General features: G+C 40.1%; 1 protein-coding gene across 2 annotated transcripts in view; it reads right to left on the bottom strand.

Annotated features, from left to right (window-relative positions):
• Window positions 1–12,380, bottom strand: part of zfhx3b (zinc finger homeobox 3b) — a 235,508-nt gene that overhangs the window by 150,849 nt on the left and 72,279 nt on the right. The window contains exon 4 of one of the 2 annotated variants that reach the window (XM_085453684.1): window positions 1,254–1,613. The gene's annotated coding sequence lies outside the window, so the exon portion shown is untranslated. Of the gene's footprint in view, window positions 1–1,253; window positions 1,633–12,380 lie in introns of those variants that run through there. The other variant, XM_085453692.1, reaches the window with a different exon arrangement.

The following is a 12,380-nucleotide window of genomic DNA, read 5'->3' as shown; positions in this document are numbered from 1 at the left end:
TTTTCGAACAAATCTTTTTAACTCCTTTAAGACATAACTCATGCCACTCAGCGTGTCCTGTTGCTTTTATGTTTGCTCCAGTACAGTCACTTGATTACATAAACAAATTATATTCTCAATTTCGCTTGTTTTCAGAGTGCAAAGTAATACATTAATTTTTGGTTGACAAACCAAGATGAACATATTTGCCTTTTGCATGACGAAAAGGAAATTGTTTGCTACATATGTGCAAAACCTTAACCTCAATCTTTATTTTACATATGACGCTATTTGACTCATGCTATGCTGCTCAGCCAGAAGTTTGCTTATTATCTTATCAAGCAGAATAACTTAATATAGTCCAGATAACCTGGGATCAGGTCTTAATCAATGTGTGAAGCTACGTTGTCAGTGTTCTAAAAAAAACAACAGGGAAACCCTTATGAAACTTGGAGGAAAGCTTCTTTTAAAGTCAATCAAAAAAAAGAAATGCTTATTTCGTTAGCCCAAAAAATGCATACATGCGTCACAAATGTGCCCCGTTGCATGTTTCTGATTCAAAACCATGTTGTATATCGTTTTTGCACAAACCTAGTCTCATGCAGTAAAAGACAATATACAAGCACCAATAAACACACACACACACACACACACACACACACACACACACACACACACACACACACACACACACACACACACACACACACACACTCAGCGGTGACATTTTATCAGCCTGAAAATCACTTTTGTCCCTTTAAACTTCAAAACACACACATCTTGGAATATTTGCACATCCCATTACTGACAGGAATACTGATAACTGTAATCGAAAGCAAGAGAGGGTATACTGTAGGTGTGTCATAGTGTAAAAATAAAGTATATTTCCTGTCCACAGGCCTGTACATTTTCATATGATGGTCTGCAAGTTTATGTACCTGTACAGCATGCCTGTGTGACACATAACCACGCCACCAACGCTAAGCTCTGGCTGATCACTGGCCCAGTCAGCAAGGGGCTGGTGAAGAACCTAGGATAAGCATCTATCAACCAAACAACCACAATCTATTCCGATCCTCTAATCTGAGAGGAATAAACAGGTGAGCAGAGCATGAAAGCGGGGCATTTATCAGCCAGACTTTCCTTTACCCCAAATCTGAGGGAGAGCTAACCATGTGAGGGATACAGAGGGGACAAGTTAGCTTCAAAGCCCTGGAGAAGTTAAAGGGCTTTGGGTTTGGACAGCAGGAGCAAGGGGGACTTCACAGCCTTACCTGATGGGGTTTTTGGTCTGAGTTTCCAACACACAGAAGCCTCTCTGACTGTGTTTTCGTTTCAAGTGTCTGTTTGAAGTCAGCAGGCAGAAAGGTCACACCCTCTTGGTCACAGCAGGTTTGTCGAAGCAATGGTGGATGGCCAGACGCTATTGCTAATGTTCAGGCTTTCTTTCTTTGTATTCACAAAAATAATAAAGGAGAATGTAAAGCTATAGATCTGGTGCCTGGGCACCTGAAGAAGTTTTGGTGATTTACTCCTAGAATTCCAGGTATTTCCAGGGTTTTCCAAAGCTATACGTTTTTGGGATTTAGGGACTCCCGGGTCACAAGAAGAGCAATTCACAATGACGCCATCACCTGAAACAAAGAAGAAGAAGAAGAAAAAAGACAACATCAGAAGCATGTTTTGAACGCAATTAAAAATCACAACAACCATGAAAGAGTTCCAGTGCAGTCTTCTAAGAGCAGCGACAATATCTTTACCTCATCCCGGAAATATGAGCACACAATAAATGTCTTTCAAGAGAGAAAGACCAGAACAATATGACTTCCATCAAGACTTCAAAATTAATCAGCTCTTTTTAGAGTCAACAAAATTAATCTATAATTATTTGGATGCTACTACTGCAGGACAGCCTCTTACGACTTCAAGATTACATTTAATAGCAAATGAACTGCTGTGAGTAATTTCTGTCCTCATACCACTGAAGACTTTTAAAATGAAAAATGAAAAAGATTTCCTGAGAAACTTAATTTCCCTGTAACCGGAACAAGACATATTCCTGTAATAGCATATATAATTGCCTGTTCTGCAGAGGATCTCCAGTATACGACAACAAAGTCTCATAGACAGTACATATTTATTCAACTGTCAATTCCAGCAATGAAAAAAAAAGGAACATGTTAAAAAAAAACGCCTTTGAATTCCACATGGGCCTGGTTTGTGAAGCTGAGTAAATATGCTTGTCATATGTTCCAATAGTTCCACAGCAACAGAGATTTAGTTTGGGAATACAGGCGGGAGAGGCAGACAGCTTGTGATAACTGAATAGCTCTTTTGAAGCCGCTTCCATTTGGAAACATTGTGCGATTATTTTTACCTCTGTGGTTAGACTTGAGTTAAAGCCCATGTTTAATTGTTCCCAAGAGTTCTTAGTGTGGCGCTGATAAGGAGCTTGGGGAGCAACATTTAAAACTGCAACAAAAATAACTAGACTCTTGCTCATTGGCCACAGGTCTGATAGAGTGTCAACAGAGGATACACAAAGCAAAGAGAAAGAAATGAAGGTGCAAAGAGAAGAGAAAGAAAGGGAGACGGGGGCAGACATCTTGTGCGGTTATGATGGGCTTGCATTTGAAATGTTTTATCGGGGGTTTTTTTTTGCTCCTGGTCTTGATTTTAATGTGCGGTCAGCCTTTCACGGCATCCAATCACTTCCATTTGAAATATCAAATCGAATAATAATCCTTTCGAGCCACCTTAAATCGAGAGTACACAGTGCACTCCTTGCTAGGGAATAAATAAATTATTTTCATGACAGGATTTTGTCAGCGGTTACAGCAGTCAGAAAGCAGCGCTGTTAATTTGTCATCTCCCTCTTCCCCGCTCTCTCACTTCGTCCAACGCCACGACTTCCCGGTTTGTCAGGGCGACCTGTGGGAGTGTATGTGTCGGATCAATAGCCCACCCACAGCAGAGCCGCGGGCCATCCCTGACCTGGGCTATTGATTAGGCTTGGCTCAGCTGCCAATAGCAATGTGCTGGATGTGACACCAGGATAAGATGGGAGCTGAGGAAGGGGGATTCTGAATTGCCAGTGGCAGCCCCATAGCACACCGCAGATAAAAGTCAATTCCACTTAACCAAATCACTGACAACTAAATAGTTAGCACACAGAAGAATGCTATGAGTCTGTGATGGCAGCTGCTGGATGGCTGGGGATTTCCTAGCCCCTGACCTGTGTCGAAGAGCACAAAAGGCCAGGGCTGAAACACTGTGACACATGTTTGTCTGTCTTTCATTGTGGTTTCTCTTCACTCGGCAAGCTACACCTGTGTCATTAATAAATCTGGAACATCTTTAATCAAGGGCTGATTACTGATAAAATACATTTAGACATTTAGTAAAAGTTACTATTTTCAGAAAATCCACAGTTAACTATAGCTTTGGGTCATTCTAGTAAACTATTTTAATTATAATGTTATTGTTTGTCGACAGTAAATTTAGTATTTGCCAAAGTTAAGCTATTAATTTACAATTTATTTGCAGTGGTTGTTATATATATGACATTGTAAGTAATACTGGTTCCAATAAGGAACACTTATAGTTTTTATACTTCTTAACAAAAAGTCATTAGATATTTAAAAGCAGGTAATAACCACAAGCTGTACAGATGTGCTTCATGAGCCTGCGTACATGGAAGCAATGCAGCTGTACTGATATTGTCAGACTCCTTTTGATCCATCTTGCTCCCGGTCATTACCAGCCCATATTAGAGTAGTTTACATGTCACTTTACCGGTCCTCGTGAATGTAATTCTGTGGCTACTGCCTCCATGTGCATTCAGCACCTATCTATGGCGCCATATCTCTTCCTGTAATTGCTGAGTGACAGAAAAGCAATACTGACCACTTCATTATAGGACAGCCAGACTGACTGGACACTGGCCTCTTTGCTCTAGGTCACTCTGGTCAGACTGACCTTATCTGCCCAGGTCGTCAGGGGTCAGTCACCCAGAATCTATGAGGACGTTACAAGACTTGCTGTGGGTCCCGTACAGCAAGGTCGCCTGACCCAGGCAGACTGCTTATATCACAGGTATTGATTGCAGATTGTCTACTTCAACTGACGCTAGCCTAATCTCCCGATAGTGGGGTCTCAGGGGCTTTAGTGTGAAGTTAAGTACTAAAAGTAACAAGAGGGAAGCTACTGGATACTAGTGATGGTATGCAAAAAATATGGGGAAAAAGTTTTATTTTTGCATTGCTGTTTGGGGATGAAGCTCTGCGAATGCCAATTTTATAGAGTAATGAATTAAGTAGGAAAATGCATTGTACAACTACAGTAGGGTAGTGTTGTAGCCTGTTCCTTCTTGCTGTCTGGTAAACAAACAGCATGCAGGAAAAAAAATCTGCTGTTTGATCTCAGTGTGCTTAATTTAAAATCTTTGTTCAAATCATTATTATTTCCAAAGAAAATGAACTAATCCACCTGCAAAAGTTAGCTGCAAGTCTTTCAGTTTGCCGTGTTTATCTACTACATATGGATGAAGATATATGACATTGTTAGTCAGCACCTATATGTGTATTTGCATGCATGTCTTTGGCAGCTTGTCTGTGTGAGACCCTTTATGTACATACTAAAGCATCCCTGATGCTCGTTAGATCCCGTCTCTCGGCAGCTGCTTGGCACCGTTCATATTAAATCACAATAATGGCAGATGAGCTCTTGCACTAGAGAGACAAGCATCTATTTGAAACTGCATTTTATTACACTTTGTTCCATTTAATCAAAAAAAACTATGTGAAAAGATAACCCGGTTTTAAAAATCCCAGATAAACAGCAACGATTGCATCTTTAAATAATAAATGATCTTCTGCCTCTTACAGACGGGAATATAACTGAAAATAATTGAAGACAACAATGTCCTATAAGAGCACCACTCGAGCACTGCTGATTCAGAATCCCTCATAACTTCAAACATTCAGTCATAAAGTATAGATAATCCGTAAAAGAACGGCATGCGTCTGTTTACAATTTCCTTCTAATTAAAGCTACAGGATAGGCTCTACCTTTGTTAAAGTTGATGTGTGTTTGTTAGACTTGCCAAAAAACTGTACCACTGGCAAATTAGGGGTGGAATACAAAACGAAACAAACAATAACACTCTAATATGATCTGCAGTCAAGGAATAAATATTTCACAATCTGTCTACATTTGACACACTTTCAGTTTGAGAACAAAGGATTCTGAAACAACAAATTGCCCAAACTTAGTCTTGAGACAATAACCTTTTTGACCTGAATTAATTCACACAATAGTCACTTCAGCCTGACTGGGTATGTAATTGGTCCTCAATTTGTTTAGAATTTAATGACATATTGTTACTTCTGTTGGTGATTAATCAAAAGGGAAAAAACCCCGAATCAGATCAATAAGTTAAACAAAATCCAATCATGACTGTAAGGCATGTAAAAAAAAAAAGCATTAATTGGGCAAAAGATGACGGTATGCTACTTTATAACAGGGTGAACTGAAAGTAATGGAAAAATCAGGTAAGCAGGATGCTGATGAAGGTGATGCATTTCCATCTTCCTTCTATGAACCATGCCTGCAGTGTGCAAGTGTGTCTAAGAGGGATAAGGTAGTGCTTGATGATTAATCACTGGACATAATAAAGCTTCTCCCCATGAGCACACAGTCCAGCTGATTCTATGATATGATTGGGGCCGATTAAAAAAAAAAGAAATAATTATTCCTTACAGTGCATTCATAGTACACTCTAATGACATCTTCTGATTGGACCTTGCGGAGAAGATAATAAGGGCCGTCTTCAGAGTGGTCTCTAAGATTATTTCTTTAACTTCATGAAATGGGGCCACGGGCCTGGATGCTGCAGATTTGAGGATTAAGATAAGATGACCTTTCACATTATGTTGCCATGTATAAAAGATGAAGTTTACAGTGCCTCATTACATTAGGCCTTATCAATGGTTGGAGCCTCTGTGAAGTCCCTTTGAACATCACAATGGTTTTTTGAGGCTGGTTTACAACAGGCCTCTACCCCCCAGTGTGGGATTACACTGCCTGTGTGTGTGTTTGGGTTATGGTTTGTATAACAACTGTTAATGTTCTAAAACAATTCAAAAATACTATACAAGGTGTATATACATATATATATATATTAGGGGTACAACGATACTCGTATCGATATTGAACCGTTCGATACAGTGCTTTCGGTTCGGTACGCATATGTATCGAACAATACAAAATTTTTAATTTATTTGATCAACTTTTCTTCTGACCATGCTGTCTGTGTTGAGAGCTCAGTGGATCTGCGTTCGACTACTCTGCCTAGACTGCACTGTCGAGCGCAGATCCACTGAGCGCAGGCCAAGCTAGCAAGACAGATGCTAAGCTCGTTGCAACATGGCAAATTGAACCTTCCTCACCCTCATTCAGATCTGGCCTTTGGAACTATTTTGGTCTTCATGTGAAGTATGACCCTGAAGGTAAGCGCGTCATGGACAAAAGTAAAACAGTGTGTCGGATGTGCCACGCAATGCTCAATTACATGGGTGGGAACTACTGCGTTAGCAGTTAGCTCGTTAACGTGTTGACGCTGTCCAGCCCCACGCACCAGGCAATCCGCGGTAGCTCGTTAACGGAGATTTGCCCTGTTGTGGCGTTAACGTCATTTCAGATTAAGGCTGACAGCACTAGTGAGAACAAAATGAATAGGACTGCACATTTACTCCGACAGCATCCTAGTGCAAAGACAAGTGGAAGCAGACAAAAACAACAAGCACGCATGCTACAAACTTTACCCGAGTCATTTAGACAGCCGTTAGCACATGAGTCTCCTTATGGGGACCTGATATGTTTAATATGCTGCTGAGAATATAGCCCAGAAGAAGCTTATAGTATAGCTTTTATTTTGGAAAGAGCCCATTTCTCTGTAATAAACTCTCTTTTCCAAAGATGAGTGATTTCTCCATCAGATAGATTTATTTATTTTTTATTACTTTGTTGTTTCAGCAACATTAAATTTAAAAACTGTACGTTTGACTTAAAATATATATTTATAATTTTAATAAATGACAAATTAAAAAAGCATGAACATTTTTTTGAATCAAAAAAATATCAAACCGTGACACCAAAGTATCGAACCAAACCGAACCGTGAATTTTGTGTATCGTTGCACCCCTAAAAAAAAAAAAAAAAAAAAAAAAAAAAAAAAAAAAATATATATATATATATATATATATATATATATATAATTAAATATAAAAAAAATTATATAAATTGTTTGAATATACAGTTTATGTCAAACAGTTCAGACCCAGCCTGTGAATGTTCATGCTAAGCTTTCAGGCTCAGACACTGAAAAAAAGAACAATGGAGAACATTTTTATTTCCACAGTTCTCCGAAATAATGTTGTCATTAGTGTTCAATGTTAACATCTAAGTTTCCAAGAAAAAAAAAAGAAAGAAGGAAAAACTGGAAATGGAAGGCAAAATGTCACTTGTTTCAAATGCAAACCAGCATGTTTAAAACATCTTTTTGGATCAAGTGATATTATGTTGAAACTAGAACCTGCTGCTGAAAAAATGCTGTCACTTGTTTCCAGTCTCCAAAAAAGTGAAACTACATTTGAAACAAGTCAAGTGATGTCACCCTAATGGCAGATTTCTTTTCTCTTGTTGTTTTGAGGCTCGTAAGGACTCTGATGCTGAGCGACACTTCTGGATCCTTCATCTTCAGCAGAACCAGACTCTCTGCTGGTCGGGATGAAGAGCTATAGGCTTCAACAGGCAGCAGACTACTGGCCAACATCTCCAGGCTTCTTTGATGTGGGAGGCATTGCTTACCCCTATAACTTACAGCCCAGCTCTGCAGGGACTTATTTTTATAACCTCCATTATTTTCTATCATAAATATTCAAATCCAGATCTTAAATCCAGAGCTTAGTGAGGAGAATAGCCAAAAACAACATGCAGCTCTTCAGCTTCCCCTAGCTCTCGCTCTTCTATAGAAAATCATTATGAAGATTAATACAGAAATCAAACAGAATGCTGAGACGAGACTGCAGGACGCAGTAAAATAATGCACTCGAGATGGAATTTTTGGTCAAGGATCTCTGGCTTTTTTGTTCTTTGTTTGTTTGAGTATTTTGACACATTCTGCATTTCCTCCTTGTGGCTGTGAATTAATATTTTCAGCTTGAATATTAATCCTGATTCAGTAGTGGATTAGTTTGCCATTGTCCCCTCTGTGCTGAGCCCTAAATAAAGGCGCTGACATGGAGAGGAAATCTATACCTCTCTGCCCTGCAAACAAAGACCTCTGCACCCAGAGATAACACATGTCCCTGCAATGCAGACCCCCCCGCCTCCAACTACAACTCTACCCATGTGCTGGATCCTACCATCTCCCTCTCACTTTTCTTTCTCCTTCAACCCTCAATTCCACATTTCCCCTTCCTCTCACCACTCTCTTCCTCCCCGTCTCTTTCTCTCTCCCCCAGAAAAACTTTGCCATGGTAGATTTGCAAGGCAATTGTGCCCTTAAACCGCGCCTCTTCCTCAGCTTATACCATGCATTTTCCAGAATTTATCAAAGAATACAATGGGGTTATGCTTTCACCATTATTCTTCAGGCAAGAACAGTAATTTAAATGCACCAGTACTACTGAAGCAGGGCGCAGCCCTGCTGTCTCACTATGGAACAGAGAGAGATGAAAATGCGTTACAAAAAACGCACAGCATTACTTTGTTGACCTTTCCTGTTCTCATAGTTTACAAACAGCTGTGAAGCTCCTTCCTCTGGGCTCTTTGTACATCAGAGACTGGGACTGATGGAGGCACGCCATGCTTAAATGAAGGGCTTTTTCTAACTTGCCTCCGTTGTGGCTCACAAACACAATTTAACAAACACACATTTACTTTATTTTTGCCACCAAAGCAGTTGCCAAAGCGAAGGAGGAAATACATGCTGAAACAGATACTGCGTCCTTTTATGTATGTATACTGTGCATATCATAGCAGACAGTCTATTTAAAAACAAAAGGAAAAAAATCTAAACATACATAGATCTCAAAACACCCACCCACACATATTACGATTTATTTTCCCATCCGTTGCAGTCTCATCAGTGGGCAATTTTTAACCAGCGTTCCATTTTTACGGCGAACACAACTAAAGCTGTACTGTTATTTTTTTGACGCCACTAAATGTGTGCGCCACAGTTCATCTCAGACTTTGAATGAGCTCCAATACACTGTCCTCAATGACACTAATCAGCATGTAACTGCCAGTTCATAGGATGAGATGTATTGTGCACAGACACGTGTGTTTTATCATGCTATCGTGAAAGCAAACGGGAGCGTCGAGTACCATGTTTCAAACGGTGGTTCTACACATGTGCCCTGAGGCTGAATGCCAGGTGAATATTAACAGCGAGCTGCGTGAGGGGTAGAAGATGCATAGGACGCAGGATCACAAGGACACAAAGTTAGAGATGGAAAAAAAGGAAGAAGGAAGAAAAACAACAGAAGGATTGAGGTGGATGAGAAGTGAGGGGAACATAAAGGGAGCAATAATAAAGGAAAGTGGGACTGAAAACAGTAAAATATAACAAGAGGAGAAAAACGTGGACGACTGCAACAGACAGCTGGACATGGACTGGGCCGGTCTGCAGACCTGGTCAGACTGATGAGAACAGGCAGCAATAGTGATGCCATTATGTCGTTAATCAATCCACTGGTGTCTGCTTGTCTGGGTGGGCAGATACTCACAGTCTAGAAGGGGTTAATGGGAAATCAATGAGAGGGATGTGCTTATGAGCAGGACAAGGGGAAAGAGGGACAGGGGGTAGAGGCAGAAAGGTGGGGAGGGGGAGATAGGAACATTGTTTCCTGTGATAGCAGCAGTCTTCCCAGATGTTATCTGTCATTCAAAGAAACACTCTGGTGACCAGATGTTTAGGCTCATCGTGGTGGAGTGGGTACACATCCTAGTGGGGGATCAATATAGGTCAAGTACATGGTAATATTTATCACTACGCTGCACACACACACACATACACACACACAAGGCGCTGATGTCTCTACAACACAGAGACTTGCGCTGTGAAGAAAACTATGCACTTGGAATAAAACAAAATAAAATAAAATAGAAAAGCGCAGCCTTCTGATATGTTTGTTTTTTTCAAGAGGCTATTTACTGTATCTGGTGTTTTTTCATTAATATGCTCCATATTGACCTGGATCAGCAATATCTCTTTCCTACGTCCATTAAAAGAAACAAAGGGAGGCGTTGATTTGGACGGAAAGGTAAAATAAATACAGCAAACATCAGCCAGGGTAGATCTCCAAAGGCCTGGAGGCATTTGGGGTGGTGGGTGGAGAGTTGGAAAGGGGGAACCCAGAGCAGGTCCCAGTGCAGTGAGGCTCTTTGTAGTTTGAGCAGTCTGAACTAGCCAGAGGCTTACTGCTCTAACCCATACCACTCAGAGAGACTGTTTGGGGGAATTACACCACAGAGTAATAATTAATCAAGTAAATGCTGAACTGCTTTGATTTGGATTACATTAACATATTATCAATAATGTATTAATCAAGTACAAATAAACACCTCTGCATAATAGCATACTTAAGTAACTACGCTTCCACGCTTAACTCAAAAAGTTTGGTGGCAATGAGGAAAACCACAGCAAACTACAGTGGAAGCAGCAGAGTCTCGCGGCTTTGGAAGCAACACCTCTTGGCACTTAACTGTCTTTGTTCATCAGCTTCCTTTTTCATCAGCGCATCAGCCATTTTCAAGAACTTTTACCAAGAGGTGAAAGAAAAATTATGAATTCATTTATTTACTCTTAACAATGTCAGAAGGCATCACGGGGAATAAATAAACACTGATGAAGCACTGAAAACACAATACACGTAATTTGTGCAAAGCTACTCCAGGTTTGATTCCAAAAGTAGCTGAGTGGATTGAGGAGAGAAAAAAAGCAAAGAAAAAACTTAGTCACTTTTATCATTTGCAGAGGAGTCGAATCAGCTCTGCTTTTGTATTTTCACTTAAATACATGTTCTGTTTTTCCCAGATAAGTTGTGTTGTTTAAAAGCATCCGTTCTCGCCTAACGCTTTGTTCATTGGGGGAACTTCATGCCCAGGGATTTTCTAAACACAATTCATCAAAGTGGAACGGCAGTCTTTTTTTCTGCATTCCTAATCCTTTTTGCTGCAGATGAGAGATTTGCTGTTCAGACTCATTAAGATTAAAGCGTTTTGCCAGAGTTATTTAAGAATGCAAAGTTCCATGTGAGACCTCTCAGAGTTCAGAACAGAAGAAAATCCTATTGACACGCTCGGTGCACTGGGGGCTGATCTTAGCCTATATTTCTATATTTGGTGTCAGTGATTGAGTGATAGCATGTGAAACAGTTTCCCCCGCTGCATTTGTGCTTTAGAGTTACAATCACTTTTCCGTTCTTATAATTAAAAGGTAACGGGTGAGCTCCTTTTTCTTCACTTGTAAAATTCATTTGGCTGCTTATGCACCTATAAAAACATGTGACTATACCATCTGGTTTTAATACGAATGTGTAGTTTATTGGCTTTGATAACTAAATATAAACTGGCAGACAAATTAGTTGTTTTGCGGTTAAGGGAAACAATACATTATGGTCATAGGCTGTAAATGTGCAGTTAACTAGGCAGTATTTAGCTTTCTGGTGTTATTTTGGCAGCAGAGTTTGGCTGGGGTGAAATTATCAGTCATCTGGTTGGACAGACAACAGTTAACGTTTAGCTGGAGGTGATGGCAATCTTTTAGCTGAAAAAGAAATTATCATTGGATCGGACTGAGTGTTAGTCTTCTGCCTAAGGATTTTTAATATTAGCCTTTTTGGCCAGAGTCTCAGTAGTCTCTTGGCTGTGCTCTGAAGCTCCTTTCCCAAACTTTCCAACTCCAAGTGTCGCAATCTGGTTCCATTTTACAGCTGGCCTTGAGATTGTAACAGAGCTCCTTTCTCTCCCTCCTCAACCACATATTTAATCCCTGTGCTTATGTCAAACTTAATTACAGGACCTTGTACGAAAAAATAACAAGTGAGCCTTGTAGGGGTGAGAGAGAGAGAAAAGAAGAGTATTAAAAGAGGGATAGAAAAAGAGACACGGGGAGAATGTTAAGAGGTGTGAGGAGGAAAAAGGAACAACAAAGACATTTAATCTGTAGACTCAGCATGCTAAATGACCAAACAAAAAGCTTTGATCTCAAGTACCTCTTTTTAGTTGATGCTGGAACAGGCCCAATCTAAGTCAGCACAGGCATTTAATTCATGAGCTCTCAGTGGCCTAAAACACCCCCACCCCCCCAAAAAAACAATATGTGAACTAGC

The sequence above is a fragment of the Copadichromis virginalis genome, linkage group LG1 (assembly GCF_057382275.1).
Source record: "Copadichromis virginalis isolate Kocher_CV1m ecotype Utaka linkage group LG1, C_Virginalis_male_GT1.1, whole genome shotgun sequence".
Classification (NCBI taxonomy): Eukaryota; Metazoa; Chordata; class Actinopteri; order Cichliformes; family Cichlidae; genus Copadichromis; species Copadichromis virginalis.
The sequence above is the reverse complement of the archived record's forward strand: the minus strand, read 5'-3'. Positions and strand labels throughout refer to the sequence as shown.